The sequence below is a fragment of the Poecilia reticulata genome, chromosome 20 (assembly GCF_904066995.2).
Source record: "Poecilia reticulata chromosome 20, P_reticulata-male-v2, whole genome shotgun sequence".
Taxonomy (NCBI): Eukaryota; Metazoa; Chordata; class Actinopteri; order Cyprinodontiformes; family Poeciliidae; genus Poecilia; species Poecilia reticulata.
Window position 1 is genome coordinate 24,020,836 of NC_088849.1, and position 20,413 is coordinate 24,041,248.

Below are 20,413 nucleotides of genomic sequence, written 5' to 3' on the forward strand. Positions count from 1 at the left end.
TCTACTAATATTTTTCAGGATTTTTAAAAATGTATTTTTTTTTGGCTCTAGTGGCCTTTATTTGATAGGAAAGTGGGTAATGAGAGAAATGGGGAAGACATGCGGCAAAGGTCGCCGAGGCCGGGAATCAAACCTGCGACAGCTGCATCAAGGACTAAGGCCTCCATATGTGGGTTGTGCTTAACCCCTGCGCCGCCACAGCACACCATTTTTCAGGATTTTTAATAATAAACCTCAAGTGTTACATGTATTGGGTTGTAATTTGTCAGAATATAAAAGACACGTCAAATTAAAAAAAAAATTACAATAAAGTCACAGTAGTTTGAAAGTCACATTACGACTTTATTCTAGCCTTATTTCAACTTTAATCTCGTAATACTCTGACTTTATTCTCATTATTTTGATTATTCTTGTATGAATTTATTCTAGTAATGACTATTCTTGTAATAAACTTAATTCCAGTATTTTATTCTAGTACGACTTCATTTATCATTTCAACTTTTTCCTTCTGATACCTTGCTTATTCTTGTACGACTTTATTCTTATTATTTTTTTCTAATGTTAAGACTAATCCATTTCAGTTTTATTGTCATACGACTTTATTTTCATAATATGACTTGATTCTTGTACGAGTTTAATCTTTTTATTAAATTTTTTTCATAACAGTAATACTCTGTCAAAGCAATCAGACGTCCCGCTACGGGGTTTTTGTCGGCCATTTTGACTACTTTCATCTACTTTACTCATAAGTTTTTAAAATGATAATCACTATATTTAATGTTTAATTGAATTTCATTTTGTTGAATTAATATTCAGCAAGCTGAATACATTTAACTTTTTCTCCGCAGTGACAAAGTTTTAAAATCGGGTAACATTTTACCAATTAAAATGATCAGAAATTGTTAAGAGATGTTTTTTGGAAATACTATGTTTTCCAAACAGTTATTTACACTCAAATTGTTTTAAAGGATGCGCAACATTCTGAAATATATACAGACATACAAGTGAGCGACTAAACTAATGTCTTGATGTAGCGAAACTAAATGAAAAACGTCTCATTTTTCCGCACTCTGCAGTATCACAGTTTGGTTCGGAGACATGTCTGGTCTGTGGCATCGAACTGCATCCAGTCTAAGGTTGTCATTCATTCAAAACTCATGTCTGTGTTTATGATCGGATCATACAAACTCATTTGAGAGTTTCCCTACAGGCTGCTGCTGTTCTCCAGCAAGTATCAAGTAAACATGAAGTGGTTGTTGTTTTTGCTCAGCAGCTGAACGAGCCAAAGTTGTCGCAGCTCAGCCATGGTGTTACTGCTCACTTAACTAGCGAATGTTGGCTGGCAGCCACACGCTGTGTTCAGACTGAAGCCTGAAGAAAAAAACTGCAGCTTGTTGCAACCAGCGAGGCTGAATTTATGCTCAATGTAAAGATGTGCTTGTTTATCCCCAGTGAGACTTCGAGTTTATCCCAAACTGTTTACTATGTAAGAGGATCCCAACAATGTCAGGACACCTGATAGTGGTGTGAGAAAGTGTTGCCTCCTTCCTAGTTTACCGTTTTTTGCACGTCTGTCACAATTAAAACCAATTTAAATATTATTCAGAGACAAAATAAGTAAACGCAAAAGGTTTTAAATGAAAGTGTTTATTTTTAAGGAATTATAATGCACTACTAAAATGTGAATTTGTTGGAAAATGAATATACCGAGGTTTTAAAATCAGGTTGATAATTATAGTTTGCAAAGAAATAGATTATTTAACAAAGATGTAGAACAAAAAAAAAAAGCATTAAATAAAAATGTTCCCTGTGGAGGATACACCAATTAGCAGCCCAGGAAAATAGAAGAAGCAGACAATTGTGTTAATGAATAAATCTCTCAATTTAAAAGCAACATGAAGATTTATGTGGAGGAAATCAGTGAGAAAACTCCCTTCAGATGCCAAACCTGAATCTTAAACCCTGACCTTCCTCCTGGTTCATTGTGCTGACTCAGCTTTCAGTCTGTCAAGAATAATGAAACGTCCCAACAAACACAATAAACCATGATTCAAACTCCCAGCAACAAGAAAGAGCAACAAAGAATGGTGCAAGTGAGGTGAAATTATGGCTTCAAAGAATAGATTAATTACTTGAGGCTCTAAAATGATCAGAGTAACTTCTATGAGACAAAAATGTGGAAAAAGAAACGAAATGGACTTTTAATCTGCCATCAGTTTTCTGCAGTGGCGTATTCTGGCTACTGCAGGTAGAAAAAAGGAGTAAATTTCAGATTTTCTAGATTAATCTCAAATCTCCGAACTCCAAAAGTGGAACATTTGCAATAAAAAACATCAGAAAGTTTGAGATTAATTCAAAATTTACCTTTTCGAACTCAGAAATGTAATTTTTAAAAAAAGAAAATGTCAGATTAATCTCAAAATGAGTACTTTGGCAAAAATGAAGTACATTTTTCCACCTGCAGCGGCCCTAACACGCCGTCGTCGTCGTTTTCTCCCTCATGCCATTTCCTGCAATCAGAACGGTCTTGTTACGCCGCTGAAGAGCAGCGCCGCTGTGTTCTCAGTTTTCCCGCCTTCCTGACCAATCACCAATATATTCATCATTGGTGCACACTTGTTTGTTTACAGGCTGAGGCTGACGTTTTATGGGCATATTCATAGAAGATGACCCTGCGGAGCAGTATAATGAGGGCTATTTCAGTTTGATGGCCAGCCATATGCTTTCAGTCTGGACTGCACCGTGGAGGAGATGCATCAAATGGAAAAGGGAAACAGAATGAGGTGGAGATGCCCATTTTAGGCAGAAATGCTGTTTGAAAATGACTTAAAATATCCTCGTATGAAGAGACTGACAAGTCAGATTTCAGGAGGTTTTCACCCTTTCAAAAAGTTGTAAACATACATTTCCATTATAATTGCTGTTATGAACTTTAGCTGTTACATGTGGAAGAGATTATTAATGAGTTTTTTGTTGTAAAAATAAATATATACATTGGTTTTAATAGGAGATATTTTTTTTACTTGAGATAATGTCAAAAAACGCTTATAGTCGCCCATTTTAAACACTTCAAACACCAAATATACCTTAATATGCATTAATTAGCTCTACCGCAGAACTGAACATTTTCTTTATATCCACTTTTGGGGGTTCAGCCAATCAGCACCAAGGAAAATGATTAGCTTTCCTGTATTGGTTGCTTTCCAACAGCCTGGATGCAAAAACAAAATCTTATTTTTGGTTTAGTTTATAGTGCAAATTTCTTGATACACTTGAAGACAAAACTAACTTAGAAGTAACTTTTCAGTGAAGTAGGAGCTTGTTTTAGGTCAATAATTCCTTAATATTGATGAAACTGGCAGATTAATTCACTTATAACAAAATATTTTCTCATGTAATAAATGAAAGAAATCTGCCTGTGGAACTAGTATTTTTTCTCTTTTCTTTAAATCCACATTAATGATTTTACTAATATGCACCTAAAGCGCAAATAGTATCTGAACTACGACCCCAAATCCCACAGGAGTTGAAAAAAAGGCTTAATATTCAAATACCCTCTCTGCTGCCTGCTGAGGCGTCAGCATGTCATGCTTCAGTCAGAGGCGTCTTCAGATTTATTGCAAGATTGACTGCTACTGGAGGAGCTATAGCATCATCTTCATCTTCGTCTTTCCGCCAGTAGAAACATTTGGTTGTTGTTAACATGTCTGATGTGTAAAAATGTTTCCGTTTTGTTAAAAACACTAACTGATACAATCCAACCCCCCAACCCCCTCATCCCAGAGTAATAACTTTGTGGAAAAACCTTTTTACATAAATCAAATACATACATTTTTATTAGGACTCTGGAGAAATTTTCTATATTGAGGAAATAATTCAGCCATTTCAATCTGGTTTGTTCACAAAAACACAAAATCTTATCAAGTACTTTTAGTAGATTTAGTACAAATGAGGCTAAACTTAAAAGTAACTTTTCAGCAAGTTATAAAGTTATAGTTGAACTGGCAGATTGTACATGGGTTAAATGTCTGATAATAAATGGAACAAATACTTTTTAATCAATATTAAGACAATATTTACTTAAAACAAGCTTGCTGAAGTGTTACTTGTAAGTTAGTTTTGTCTTATTTTAAGGTTACCGAGATATTTTCTTAATAATTTAGACTAAAATGCACAAACTAAAATGCTTTGTAAGATTTATTTATTGTTTTTTTTTGCAGTGTAGGACCAGGAAGGACATTAAAAAATGCAGGTGAGCGACCCTGGAGGACTGGAGTTCGATTTAAGGTGACCCATCCACTTGAACCAGTGGCGAATCTATAATTTCTTACACTCGGTTCTGTTTGGATGGCAGTGTGCTGCCAAGGATTTCAAGGAAAATTCAGAGAAAAACTGATTAAAGAAACCCCAAGTTCGTCTTCAAAGGCCTGGCCACCGCATGCGCTTGAGACAAAAGAAGCATCTCCAACAGTCTCTCCAATTAGGATGTCCCCTGTGACCACAGAGCACAGCCCCGGCTGTGTGTGTGTCTTCAGGGGGTGAAGGGGGTGGGGTGTTAGTTGGCTCTAATCTGCTTGATGATGAAGATCCTCGGTGCTCAGGGGGATCTGATGAAGGAGTCGGGGAAGGGTGGGGGGTGTTGCTCTCCTGCCTTACGCCAATGCAATCACGACCGTCGCTCACCACCGAGCCGGCAGTTCTCCCAGACCCTCCTCACATGTTCTCTCTGCTTCAAACACACACCTCCTCTCTCCTCCTGGCGCACACACACACACTGCCCTGCTCACTCAGCCTCTCTCTCTCTCCCCTCCTCCTCCTCCTCCTCCTCTCCACCATTCGGTCGTCGTTCTGCATCCGCTCGGACGCACTTCACTTTAGGTACAGCTCCTGTGCATTCTCCAGCTCTGCCCTCGTCTCTTGCGGTGCGGTGCGGCGCGTGCGGTCCTGTTATGCTCCAGCTCGCGCTCAAAGTGAACACAGACAGAGCGGGACGATGACTGAAAGGCACCAAAGAGGAAAGCAGGGTGAGAGAAGGAATTAAAGAAAAGGAGTGAAAGGAGAAAGAGGGAGACCGCGTTTGCGTAAAAGGTGGAAGGACAGTTTGATTCAGTGAGAATTTGGATTAAACTGGCTGCTCCTCTGCTTCCTGGTTACCATCACAGGTAAGTGTGTTTTTATATTCTGTTTGTATCACACAGACATTTATTTAATATTCAACAACTCCGCAGCCTAGATGTTCTGTTTGATGAAGTTATTGCTTTAATTTCCTTGCTGTTGCGAGCCTCCGGTGAAGCGGCTGGAGCGTGTGCCCTTCATACTGTTGTAATGCTGTTTAACTTCGAGCATTGCCGCCACTTTCTTCTCTGCCGGGGCTCATAGAGCGAAATGAGGTGGGAGAAAAGCATCAATTAGACACGTGTCGGGATCCGGCGAATGCGCCGACATCAAGTTGTAGGTCTGAGTTTCTTTTTTTGGGTTCATCTGCATATGAAAAGGCTGCGCGGCTTTTTAACTCTGCGCTCAGCTGTGATTATCTCACCACGCTGTGTCAAAAGGTTTTGGCAAGTTGTTCAGAGCTGTGCTTATGACGTGGAGCAGCACAAAAAGAAGTCCCATCTCATCCAATCAGCGCTGAAATGATCTGTTGAAATGTAGGAATTAATACTCCCCTCCAAGTGGAAGATATGACCTTAATGCATCAGACTCTCTTTTCTGGTAACGCAGTTAAGTGTCGAGTTGAAAGACGAACATGATCTACATGCCTGAGAGGATTCCTTTTGTCTGTGGAGTCTTCTTCATGTTTTGGAAGGTGGGAATGTGAAGGAATGTGGCTGTGGTTAAACAACAGGATCACAGATGTCGCCTATAATCCATCATATACTAGCAGCTGTTGATTTAGATAAACAGATTGCAAAGACATCAAAAGACAAAGAGTTGAATTGGCTTGAGAAGGTTCCCCGTCTTCATGCATTACTCTCCACTAATGCAACAACAAGTGTCTATTCTACTAAACTGTTCATCTGTTGATTCTGCAAACCTACAGTAACTCCAACAGACATGCATGTCATTGGTCAGCACTGCAAAAGGATAGTTGTTCTTGTGTGAGAAGACAGAAGAGTTGCTGCATTTCTATTGACTGTAAAACTGCGCAACTTGGAATTACGACAATAAATTTGATTATTAGAAACACAGCAATTTAAAAAAACGTCTTGTGATAAAAACCAGGATGAGGTGGGTTTTCAGCTGCATCCAAATTAGTTTGCATCAGACAAGTCATGTGATCAATAACAGGATATTAGTAAATGACAGGAATTTGGAGGACGGTGGTGCATCATGTTTTTAGTGACTTGTTGCGTAAAACGTATTCACGCGTGATTGTAATTGTGTTTCTTATTGTTTTTGGACATTAGATGTTGACAAAGTTTTACACACATTTGTAATGGAAACGCAGGTTTGGGTTATGCTCGGAAACGAAAGGCTCACAGATGAAACCTTCCTCTGTTGTGATTCAGAAACTGATATTGGAAATAGATCGACACAAAATAAAAATCTCTTGATTCTGCAAATCCATTCAAAGTGCAATGACATTAGATGCGCAGATATTTCAAACAAGCATCATCAACATGGGTTAGTTTGAACTTACTCCACTTTTTGGGACATTTTAGGAAGCATGGCTGACTTTACTTGAGAAGTTTCTTTTTGTTTGGGCCCAGTCTGTTGGTCAATACTGAAAAATGCTATTATGGTGTGAGTTAAGGTTGTAAAATAAAAGGCTTATAGATGTAACTTTATCCGTTACATAGCTGTCAGTTCAGAAGAGCGACATTGGAAATGCATTGACACAAATCTGAAGAGACCTATTGATTGTGCAAACCTGCTGTAAGTTGTGATTACATTAGATATGCATCTCTTCCTGCAAACACGTAGCAGCAACATGGACTGACTTGAACTTAATCCACTTTTTGGGACTTTTTATGCCATATGCATGGCTGATTTTGCTTCAGGGATAATGAAGATCAGTCCCCTCATTTTCTCGGTATTTGCAATGTTTTTCTACTCTACAGAGGTACCATATGCGGCTTTTCAGCGAATCCCATCCTCACTTGCAGATTAGATGAAAAATAAGCCTTTACCCTCCACTGCTTCAGGCAGATCTAATGCACCCTTACTTAAGTGTTTGAGGCGCTCAGTTCTCTTATCAACATTCAGCTGAAAACACCTGCTTTGGAATAATCAAATTATACTCCAAGGAGTCTGCGTCTCGGGAAAAGGAGAAGCCGGACACTTTGAGTACACAGAGGCTACTGTGCAGAAAATGAGCATTCAAGGCATGCAGCCACCGACCACTCAGGTATTATAACTGCATTAGAGAGGGGATAAGTCAAGACACATGCAATATACTTGGAGTTATTAAGAAACGCCAACGCCACTAACCGACTCAGGTGCATATGAAGGCATTAATTTCACCAACTCGATGATTGGAACATGATATTCTCCTGAGATGACCTCCTTTTCCTTGCATGAATAATGGCATTCTGTATTCGTGCCCTCCTCTTGTCTGCGCTGGATAGATGCCAGTCCAGCTAACAGGACAGGATGCAGAATCCCATCACAATGTCAAAAACCCAACAGCTTTACATCAGATTACAGGCGGCCACACACTGCACAGATTTAATCAAATCCAGATTGTTCTGACTTGTTGAGTGAAATGACTTTTAATTATAATTCTGGTTTGTTTTAGGGTATAAAACTACTGCACACCTCCAAAGTGAAATATGTCCTCCAATGCCATCATGGGTCGGGTGTTGTACATCAGCTGCGGCATGCTTAGGCAAAGGAAAAGTCAACTCTGCACTGTGTCCATGTAAATTTAATGGCTAGACTAAGTGCTCTGTGGTAAATTACAGCATACGTCTAGCAAGCTGTCATCGCGTCTTCGGATCTGCTGCTCCGTTTGATTAGAGAGAGCTGTTATTTATAGATAGTCTGCAGGCCTTACCATAAAGCAGAGCCACAGTGATCAGTCATACGGATGTGCCACCTATTGCTGCATTTCTAAGTGCGTGTCCATCAGGAGCCTCGGGGCTCAAATGGAATCAATACTTGAGATTATTTGGAGTCTCCAGACTCTCTTTACCTTGGGCTCTGAATCTCCGCCCCCCACTCAATGGACTCATTTTGACATCATTCCGCTCTAAATGAGGTGTGTCCGAGTGTGTGTGCGTGCACCAAAGCGCATCTGTCGGCGTGCATTACTGTAGCGCCAAAAGATGTAATAAGCTGTCAGAAACTTGCTTCCACACTTTCAAGCATCTGAATGCTAATCAGACAGTGATTTGCTTGTTCTGTCTGTGTGCTCACAGCCAATCTCGGGTGAAACTATTGCATTGTTCCTGTGTAAACGGGCTTCGTGTCAGGCAGCAATTTTTCCCCCACTGTGAGCCACACTCAGGCGAAGACCCCTGCAGACCCCCAAAGACCAGACGCTCCCCGCCTCTCCAGACAATCATCAGCAACAGTCCTAAACATCTCAAATTAAAGTCTTGCAGTGATGGATGACTCTCAATCTCCTGGAGATATTGCACACTCTTCTTGTCTGAATGATGGGCAACTCCTCTCCACTCCACTTAGCAATTATTTATATAGATTTGTCTCTGTTCGTCTGTCGGGTTTTTTCTTCATTTCTTCCTCTGTGTGGTAGAGAAACCCCCCTACAGAGGTAAAAGCTCACAGTTCGTGCAGGCTCTCGTCGGGTAAAGCAAACGAATTGAACTTTCCCTGTGGTGTTCGCATGCCATCTGAAACGGCCGGCGAAAATAGAAGTAGGAAGGATGCGGTTACCTGATGATACCATTTCATATCGAGGACACAACTGTTTTGCCGTGAGAAAAAGACAAAGCGGCGAGCTCGGTATGGTGTTCCATGTAAGATAAAAGGTGAGGCGGCTCCTCTGAGACTCAAACTGCACACTGTCTGAACACTGATTATTACTCACACATGAGCACTGCTGGGGTTTTTATCTCAGAATGCCCACAGTCGGAGGGCTCGAGAAAAACAACATTATTAATCAGACTTCTCAGGTTTTTTTCTCTCTCCTGCAATCCCACTTAAAAACATTGCAGTTCACAACCTTTGAATATTTCAAGGAAACCCCAAGGTGAGGTCAGTTTATGTTTGCCGTTTTTGTTCAATGAGAAGAAAAAAATGCAGCTTGAAACACTTTGAGTCTGAAAATACCTGGATGACCCTTTGTGTTCCTGGGCAGATTTATACGATCCCTTTGAGAGATTCACCAACAAAATAAAGACCAGAATAGTTTTGTAATGGAAACCTTCACCTACTTCTTCCCTGGAAGAGGCTAAGGCTAAACAAAACAGAAGTTCCCCAAAACCTAGACATAGGAGAGATGTTATTGCACTCCAAGCAAATTGAAATTGTGATTGAAGCATCTCCAGAAAGATGCTCATTAATCTCTAAATGTGCTTAAAAGGTGATCAATCTACATGTTCATTACATTTTTTTGTTGTTTCACAAAATCATCCTGAGATCTTGAGATTTTAATCTTTCAAAATGAGCTGTTTTAGGGCGTCATGTCACTTTAAATCCGAATTAGCTGCTGCTGGCCACGCCCCCCAACTCAATGTTTACCCTAACATGTGAAAATGGCTGCAAACAGATGCGCAATCATACAATCATACATCTTTGAAAAGCAGAAGTAGAGCCTCCTGCACAACCAACAAGAATGCAGAAAGTTTTTTCTGGACGGTAAGTCAACAACAAAACACTTGTCTGTTCCAGCAGCCATTATACAGCACTAAAACCAGCTGACCAAACATGCTGGGGCTCAGCTTGGGTTGCTAGGTAACAGGCAGTACCTGCTGATTTGTGGCGTTAGCTTACTGCCAAAAGCAGCTGGGTGGTTTATTTACGCGCTTGGGTTGTTTTTAGAAGCAGAATCCAAAATGTAAGAGCAAAAATGTGCAAAATGTGAATTTGGCATAATAAGTCCCCTGAAAAAAGTCCAGTTTCCAACATTTTTTCGGGGGAAATACAAAAATACTTGTTCTTAAAATGTATTCTCTGTTAGGAGGTAGTGTATGATAACATACCCAACTAGATAATCCCTGTGACTAAAATATGAGGGGTAACTCAGCCACTGTTGGCCAGACAAACAATTAGAAATGCATGTGTGCAACCACGGCCCTTTTCATTTGTGATTCATTGCTTCTGATGTGAAATTGATGCTCTCACTCCTTGGGACTCATCAGAACAATAAACCGCCATCTCTGGCTGGACTCGACTCCATAACCTTAAACACAACCCTGCTGGCCCCCTATTGGCAACTTGGGAAAGATTTCCTGTCACACAGGTGAGTGACTATTAGTTTAGTGACCCTAGAGGTAAAGTGGGATTGTAATGATTTCTAGAGAGGTTGCCGAGGGGCCTTTCATTACTGGGGCTGAGCTGTTCTGCAGGAAAGTGTAAGGTGAAAACAAATATGGAATACTCCCATTTTGGTGAACTGATTAAATTTTGCAGATGACTCCGAGGCCATTAGTGGCTGCTTTTTTCCAGTACAGCCTTGCTGGGTCAATAAATTTTTCATTTAGGCCCGACTCTTCAGAACCTTAATAAGTTTGTGTGGCAGCAGTCCATCAGTTAATCCTTCAGTAATGATGAGAGCTGGCCTGTTATTCACAGAGCTTCATATTAAATCTCCAGCTGACGACTTTTATTATCTTTAAAAGTTACTCATTTACGGTGATATTAGATTAAACTAACACGTCATATTCAGTACATTCAAATTTGACGCTTTTTGTGATTTTAATGCCAAATTGGCATGTTTATCTGAAAGAACCTGGGATTTGTAATCCTGAACCCCCTTTTAACACTACAGATTACCTGGTAACATGGGATTTAACATATGGCCATATGGTCCCATCTTATTGTTGCTAAAAATACACTATAAGATCTAAATCATCTTAAGAAAATACTGCTATGTGTACAAGCACCAAATTATATTAGAATGAATCTGTAAATTGAGTTTCCAAGTGTAAACATTTATTTCCTACATCACTGACCATCAATTAAATAACATAATGGAGATTTTTAGTAAAGCAACTGTAACTTCTACCTTTTCTTTATCACAGTTTGGCAGGATACCTGCTGCAGCATATAGACCATGGAGCTGCAGGAATGTTTGCTCACTAATTTACGACTGTATTAGGGAAATTGTAGACAGAAAAAGGAGAACATTTGTCAAAAAAAATTGAGATTAATCTCAGAAATATTCTAGAAAAAAGTTAGAAAAAACTCAAAAATCTAAAATATTCTAGAACAAAAGCATTAATTTCAGAGTTTCTAAAGTCAAACACTTAACTTTTGAGACAGAAATTTCCAAGAATAATCTAAATATTTCTGAGTTTTTTGGCAGAAATTTATCCCTCTTTGTTTCCATCTACCATCACATTACATGTAGCTCAACCTTCCTGTATTATCAGCCTCAGATACATTTGGGAATACCAAATTAGGATTTATGAGGTAAAGAATAAAATATGCTAAGCAGCTGAAGCCGAGGGAATGTGTACATGAGCAGTTCTTCATACGATTTGTAATATTTGAGCCGTAATCTCAAGGCTGTGTGCACAAGTATGCACAACAGGAGGCTGATCCTGCTGCATCTCATCGTCTCTCTATCATGGCAGATTATCAGGTTTCTGTTTTACTTACAGGATTAGATGTTAGAACAGCAGTAGCTGGCTGCAGCCGGAGCGTAATGCAAATCTCAGCTGGACATAAAATATGAGTCTTCTCCTTTATGCTACTGTTATGCTGTGAGTGTATATTGAAACTCAGCTGTTAGTAATGTCACCCACTGTTCACATGATGGAGGTTCCACTTTGTGACAGCTATAGCGTTATAAGCCATTTGCTGATTTTCACTTGTAGAGTCAGGAGAAAAGTTCTCATTTCAGAGTTATAAGCCAAAAGTAAAGAAGGAAAGTTTGAGTTTTCTCACAAACTACAACCCACAAATCCAATATGGCTGCTTGATGTAAACAAATGACTGGGTAAGTTGGATTCCAGAGGTATTTATTGCTGTTTTTGGGATATTTTGGGCCATAGAAAAGAGAATTCTGATGTTTTTCTCAGAATTCTGACTTTTGATCTCAGAAGATTAAAGTCAGAATTCTGAGAAAAAACTGAAATTATTATTTTTTCAGTGACCCCAGTCTTCTTCCATACATTTTTAACTATCTTTTTCCTGCACTTTCAGTTTTATAGTTTCAAAACGTCTTTCAAGTCTAACAAGGCAACCAAAACAAATTTGTTCATTTGTACGTCAGACAATATTTCTGAGTTCAAGTTGAAACAATTCAGTAAAAACCTGGAATTGAAGGGGAAAATATGAGGCGTCTCATTATTCACACTCTGAATTATAATGTAGCTGCAAGGCTTATACATGTGTTTTTATGCCAAGAGGACAAAAATTTCTAACTACAAATGAGGAAAGAGACTTAAAAAAGAAAAACTGGAGTTCCTTGTTAACCTTTCTGAAAGATTCTGAAATAAATTGCTTTATTTTTTATTGCAAAGTTTGACATCACATCAGTTTGATGGTCACACAGAGTACTGCTGAAAATTTAGTAAATTTACTTACTCTTTGCAGTGTTGGAAGAAAGTAAAAGACGGGAATAAACTGTTTAGCTTCAGTCGCAAGCAGGAAACAAGAGTTAGCTCGCTTCTTTAGCATGCAATTTGAAAATTGACTGGTTTTCCAGGTTGCTGCCATTTCTGGCCCTGCAAAAAACAAAGTATTCTCAGTCCAGCCTCCAGTGCAAATATCTTAATACACTTGAAATAAGACAAAACTAACTTACAAGTAACTTTCCAGAAAGATATTGGAGCTTATTTTAAATAATTCCTTAAATTAATAAACACGTACTAGTTCCATTGACAGATTATTTCACTTATAACAAAACATTTTTCAATTTTTATTCAATATTAAGAATGTATTTACTTAAAATAAACTTCTACGTCTTGATGAAAAGCTACTTGTAAGTTAGTTTTGTCTTATTTTAAGTCCGTTAAGATATCTGCTGTAGAATCTGATCAAAAATACTTGCTAAGATTTTGTGTTTTTGCAGAATGTTCAGCTCTTGGATATTGGATTTTTATTACAGAATTTCTAATCTCTGTCTGCACCAAAAGTAAAATAATTTATAAGTTAATGTATTTTTAAACGTCGAGAACCCCAAGAGGAAAAAAATTAAAATACTTCCAGTTCAGTTTTATCATACAAGTCCAGCAGAAAACTTCAGATTAAAAAAACGGTGAAACTCACTGAGGTGTGGTCTTGGATGAGAGCATAAGGACAAAGAAGCACTTTGCTCTTTTTTCATTCATGCTTATCTTCAGACAAATGCCTTTGTGGGAAATGTCAGTGAGGAGACGGCGGGACATCGTTGTCTGTTTCTCAGCTTGCAGTTCTCCAGAGTGCCGGTCTAACATCAAATTGCCCATTCACCTCCAACGCACCTAAATCACAGTGACTCTTAAGGACATCGTTTTTGTGTACCTGGCTTTCTGACTTAATGGCATAACCATTCGAAGCCAGTTATGCCTTATACAAACCATGAACCCAAGAGGTGATAAAACTCTGCACTTTTTCCATTAAATAGAATAAGAAATCATCCTGACAGACTCTAGATCTTGGCCTGTAGGTGAGGCTTCTTATGAGCGAGACTTCCTCAAGGTCAGCTTGATCAGGCTTCCTTCAACGCGCTACAACGTGATAAATAGGGCGCGATGCACGGGGAGAGAGGAGCAGCAGCAGTGACGATTCACATGGTTAATGAAATGTGTTTACCTGTGAACCAAGATCACACAGAGCTGGAAGTGTTTAAAATTAAAAACTAAAAGTTACTGGGTCCTGTTGCCATTAAATACAGATTGAGACATGAAATTCATTCATGACTAATGAAAGTAAAATTAATAAATTTGTTTGTGGCGCCCTTGTAAGATCAATAATGAATGCAGAGTTGTCCTTTTGTATCCAGTTCATACATAATGTACCATCAGTAAGACTCTCTTAGCTTGTTACTGAGAGCATTTTGTAGTAGAACAGTGATGATGACGTAAATGTCGTTTATGTTTAGCAAATAAAAGGAATTAAAATGCTTTTTTACGCAGATTTCCTCCTTCCAACAATTTTAAGGATTGTTTTTAAATCACACTTTTTTAAATTAGACCAACCTTCTGGTTCTGCTCTGCATCTCCAGAACCAGAACCAAGCATGGAGAAGCAGCATTCAGCTTCCAGAAAACAGAAAAACAGTCGAAACACTGAGTTCCTTTAAATCTAGGCTAGAAGCCCAGCTGTTTAGAGTCACTTTTGAACCATAACAAATAGATAAACATGATTTTAGTGATGGCAAATAAACTTATTTGATTGGTTAATTGTCTCTTATCTTAAGAGATAAACGTTGTAGATGGTCCATTAACTATCGCCATTGCTTCTTCCCAGTCGGCCATGTTTGTTTCCTCTGAAAACTGTTTTTCTGAGAGGTTTTGTGAGATTTTCCGAATGTTGGTGAACCAAACCCGTTAAACCCAAGATTTTTATTTATTTATTTACAGTCATGTAAATTAGCTAACAATTTTAAAATCTTAGTGAAAAAATGAAAAACTTAAATTCTCTGTTTAGAACCAGCTTTTCATTGCATGGACCTGTCAGCCATTAAGTTGCAAATCAAGGTTGCACAAGCGACTTCAAAGCGGCTGTGGCTCAGCAGAGGGCAGCTGTGGGTGGCCATGGTTGCTACCTGGTTACAAGTTGAGGCTTTTCAGCCGTAGCTGGTTTGTCTGGGTTGAGTGTCTCATGTTGGATGGCCTGAGGAAACATCATGAATGATGCCTCCACAGGCTTTGAGATCAGACACATATCAAACATACCTAACAAGAAGGCGACCCTACGATGAAGGAAAAATGGCTTTGATTTGCTGGAGTCTGGATTTTGAGAAATGCAGCGATTTTCTAAAGTATTCACCCCCTGAAGTTGCTCCCATTTACTCACATTCAAATTACAAAATTCAGTCTATTACTGTTCTGCTTGTGTGAGGGCAATTTATTTTTCTTCTGCAAAAAGGCTGAACAGAAGTATTAATTTTCAAGGTTCACCTTTCAGCTGAAGTCTGGAAGGTGAACCTAATATTCAGAATTTAAAAATTTTGCATAACAGGGAGCATTTGTTAAATCTTCAGTCGGTGTGATTCACTTTCACTCTGCTCTGTCAAACTAACCAAACTAATTGAAAAACCTGTCCCCCTCCTCGCCTGTGGGGGCGCTGCACCAAGAACTACTGAAGGAAAAACCATAAAAAACTCTAAGGAAACAAAAACAAAAATGGAGTGGCATCAAAAGTTGCAGGATTTTCTTTCGTATTTTGTAACAGATTATGAGCCATTTCTCCTGCTAGTGCTAGATATATGTGCTTCTTTTGGTTATATTTACCCAGAATGCCCTGGATTATAGACCACTTCCTGCCTTTAGAGTCGTCTCCGGCTCGCTTGGCATTCACATCTGCATTTATACTGCACTGAAGTTCACTTTAAACATAAACCTAGGTTTACAGGTGGACCAGAGTTCACTTCTTTGGTCTGCAGATTTCAATAATGCATTCATACTTGCCCAAATAAAACAAGTTTCCTGCACAAACGAACTGGAGTTGGATTAAAGTGGATTAAACTGGTCTCATGTGAACGCACAGTTAATGAGTAATATACGAACAGTAGAACAAAAACCAGTGTTTTCTGCTTCTTGAAGTTTATTTTAGAATGTATTCAGAAAATGACCCTCTGAAAAACAAAAACTCACCCCAGAGTTTCACCATTATCATGCTGCATCCTGCTTTAAGGCTTAAACTGCTGACGCTGTGTGCAAACAGTCGTAAGCTCACCCAAGCAGACACCTGCATGTTGTTAATGCTTTTACTACCAGCACCCTAAGTAGAATTAAAGTGGAAGCCTCATCATGTTAATGAACTTCCTCTCTCTCAAGGTTCTTCACCTGAGCTCTGAGTAAGACGAAGCTAAACTTAACGCAGCGTCTCTTCTCCCTCGGGGCTCGGTATTTGTCAGTTGTGACCTAGCCGGCTGAGTTTTTCTCATGAGCAAGGGTCTGTTGACTTCATTGTGCTGGAGATAAACAACAACGCGCTCAGTCACCCTTCTGCAAGCAAGGCCTCCGCTCGCCCCATTTCTTATTGTCTACACAATCCACTCGACTGACAGATCTATCTCTCTTATATAGAGCCATAAATCACCCGAGTTATGTGTTGGTGAGCATCTTAACTTAAAATGGGTAAAGTTTTTGGTACAGTAACTTTCAGTGACAAATGGTATTTTTAAACTTCACGGCTAATCCGATTCACCTGCCGTCCAGGACACTTTCTTAATAAATTACCGACTCAAAACTTAAGTCCAAGTGATTAAACTAAAGCTTTTGTAATAAATGTCAGTGATTTATGAGGAATGGTTTATCCTTTACGTCTACAACAACCAAGCAACCCCCAGGAGGGCAGCACTGTGCCCCGAAAGGAGCCGCTAATGACTTCAACAGCACAACAAAGAAACTGGGGGATGCAACAACCTGCAGGCTTCTGCAGGCTTAAAGAGTAAATAAAGCAACATTTAAAGTGCCAAGAGTCTCTGCATACAGCTGTACTCCTTGATCTTCTTTAGCCAAGTCCTAAATAGACCCTTTTAAAAAGTATAAATGTCAAAACCACAAAATTATGGTTTCTAATGAGTCTGTAGCTTAAAATCCTGTTAATCCTAGGAATTATAGAAGCCATGCATTGTGATTGCTGTTAAAAAATATGTTTGAAATGATGTCTTGATATATATCCCAAACCCCAAAACAAGTACATATCTCCAGATAACATGATGAAAAGTAATTCAAGTATTTTAGTGGAAAAGTGCTGATTAAATCTCAAGAAAACAAGAAAATCTACATAAAAAAAAAATCTTGAGGTAACTAGAAAGTATCAGTATCAAAATTGAAGACTGAAGATTAAATATTAATTTAGTTTGCTTGTTTGTTCATGAAACATGATTGAGCGTAGCTCTAAGAATGCTGCCCATTTACCACAAACCTCTAAGTGCAGTTCAAACACGAGGCTATAAGAACATGTTTGGTTTCAACCTGTCGAGACGCCTTTGCTCGTTATCCAAAGAAAAATATGAATAAAACATCCTGCAGATGTTTTGGCTGATATCTGATCACATCTCTGCATGGCTTGCATGATAACCAGGCACAGAAGAATTAAAACACACCAAAAAAATCTGATAAATCATGTTCATTCAAGAAACGCTTGGATGATCTGCTATCTTATCATACGAACATGAATTACATAATTAGCTGCAGCTCTGGGGAAATCATGATTTGATGGTTGAAGCAGCTGGAAAAAGGGCTGCAGCATAGAGAGTCACCACATTAGGCAGATGATGCCTCGCAGTAGCTGCTCATCAAAACCTAATAGTTTCTTCTTTTTCCTCAAAGGAAGTCGATGGGAAGACACATTTTTTGCAATTAAACAGCAGATTCACTCAGATGGTTTTGATATTGGTACACTTTATCATGATACGTCATCCTTCCAACATTTTCTAGTCATTTTGAAGAAGCAGGCGCCGGAATTGGACTTTTATTCATCAGCCATTACTTGCAGGGAAACCTGAGGAGGAAGCATTTATCTGGATATAACGCTGACATGCACCACCCACCGTAAAATGAATACAAACCAAACACACACACACACACATGCACACACCCCCATGGAGACAACATACTCCTTGACAGCAGCAGCCTCCTCCAGCACAACAACGCGCCCCACCAAACTACAAACGCTGCTCAGGAATGACTAGTGCAACACGACGAAGAGCCTGAGGCGCTGACCCAGCTTCCAAACTCCCAAGATCCCAATCTGACGGCATGTTTGTGTAAAAACGGCCCAACTTCCCATCCAATGCTGGGATTATGTAAATAAATACCCACAGATGCTCTGTGACCATTTCCAAGGCAGTGAGGTAGATGGATGTATTCTTTATGAATTAAGTGATTTCAAAATCTTACATTTAACTGGAATAATTGTGATTTCCATCTGTATCAATGTCACAATCAAAACATATTTAGGTTATGGGAGAATAAAACGGATGCAATGCAGTTATTTGTCATGGTATCTTAAGTTAGAGACTCTGTGTTAAAGGAAACCTGGTGAACAAAATTCACATTTTGCACGTTTTTGTCTTTCCATTTAGGTTTCTACTGAAACCGCACAAGTGCTTAAAACAAAAACTTTAACTTATTTTCTGGCAAAAAGTTACTGCTTTTGGATTACTGTAAAAGGAGACATTTCAAAACCTCCAGAAAGTGTGTTTGTTCAGCTGGTTTTACTGTTGTTGGTGCTGTACAATGGCTGCTGGACAAGACAAGTGTTTTGTTGTTGACTTACCCTCCAGAAACCACTTGCTGCATTTGTGTTGGTTGTGTAGGAGACTCCACTTTTGCTTTTTAAAGATATGCGGTTGTATTATTGCCAATCTGTTAGTCATTTTTACGTGCAAGTGTAAACGCTGAGTTGAGGGGGCGTGGCCAGCAGCGGCTTATTTGGATTTAAAGTGACAGGAGGCCCTTAAACAGCTCATTCTCTAGGGATTGAAATCTCATTATGCAAGAAAGATTTTATGCAAAAAACCGTAGTGATCATGTTTTGTACAATTATCCTACCCTGTTGAAGGAGGCATAGTAAGTCATCTTTAACTATAATTCTCTTGGTCAAACTTTATGGTGAAACATTCCTGTCAGAGTGGTTCAGTAAATTTGAACTTCTTGGCATTCCTGTTACTTTAGGAAGGAGAACAAGACGTTCTCAGGTCAGAAGCGATATCCATTGGACTCCTGTCTATTCATGGTTCATTTTTTGGGGGATTTTTCTTCAGGGCATTTCTCCAAATTAGTGTAAAACCTGAAATAACTGAAGCAAAATGCAGCTTGGGAAAGCTGAGAACCAATCCGGGAGCGGCGTTTATTTTCCTTCATGCTGATTGACTCCAACCAATAGTGGAGAAAAGGAAAACCTTCTACTGAGTGCATTTAATGAGCATTATGGTACATTTGGTGTTTGACCTTTTAAAATAGACAGAGGATCTGAAGTAATCTGGGATTCTGGTGCAGAATGATTTCTTCATCAGGGTATTTTAGAAAAACAACAACTTTGCACCAGTTCCCTGCTGTTGATCCATGTATTCCCTGCAGATTCTCAGTCTGTCCATTATGATATTTTTTTAGCAGAAGTTTTTTTATTGCAATCTTTCAATGCACTCAGTCATAGGACTTTAACACTTTTCACTACAGCTCATTCTTGACTCCTTGATGAGCCAGAAAAAGTTTCTGAGGTGCAATAATTATTCTTAGCAGAATTTTCTGAGTCTCTTTAATCCAAAACAGCAACTGCATGCTTTTATTTTTAGGGAGCAACACCTGCCAACAGAAAAACTTAAAGCTGCAGTTTGTAACTTTTATAAACAATGTTTTTTCCATGATATCGTCACATTAACTGCATCATATTTTACTGCCAAGACATGATGACTGTCTTAGCAAATATGTAAAAACATAAAGTTGATAAAAGTTGCAGCTTTAAAGGACATCTTCTGTTATTTTTCAACAGTCTAGTTTCCTCTTTCACAGTTTTGCTGCTGCTTTTTCTAATGTTACTAAGATGAAATAAAGTTATGAACCATTTTGTGCAACAATACAGTGCAAATGGATTATTCTTGTAAAATAACCTCTGCAGGCTGTTGAAATGGTAACTTCTTCACAACTGTCAAATGTTTTGGCCATAACTCTACAATTGAGAAGAGCAAAAAAGTGTTAACATCCGTTTTATTCTCTCCACACTTTATATTTAATTTCCTCTCACACCAAGAGATACTTCTGAATAAAAGCTTGCTGTGTGTGTGTGTGTGTGTGTGTGCGTGTGTGTGTGCGCTGGAGTTTTGCATCCACTATAAAAGAACAGTTTGTATTTTCAGGCAGCGATTTTCTCATTCTTGAGAAATTCACAGTAATCTGCTCCAGCTTCAACACACATCCTTTCAGAGTTTAGTTGCTAAGTGGAAGTGAAAAAAGTACAGGAGATGAAGAAGTGCAGAATGTGAAGTTATTCATAATCCTTTCACATCATCTCAGCGTTCGACTTCATTTATTCAATATTTCAATGCAACTTCTAGAGAACGAGAAAGAAAAATGAAAAAGAGCAAGAGGGACTTTTAAGGCCACTTCTGTTGCCACGAAGACCAAAGATTTGTTAAAGTTTAGAATGAATAATCCTTTAACGTGGAAGAAATCACTAAAGCT

At 38.9% G+C, this 20,413-nt stretch overlaps 1 protein-coding gene across 1 annotated transcript in view; it reads left to right on the forward strand.

The window, feature by feature from the left end:
- Positions 1-4,660: 4,660 nt before the first annotated feature.
- LOC103456689 (cadherin-12) overlaps positions 4,661-20,413 on the forward strand; it is a 151,690-nt gene continuing 135,937 nt past the window's right edge. Inside the window, exon 1 of the mRNA XM_008396402.3 lies at positions 4,661-5,162. The gene's annotated coding sequence lies outside the window, so the exon portion shown is untranslated. The remainder of the gene's footprint in view (positions 5,163-20,413) is intronic.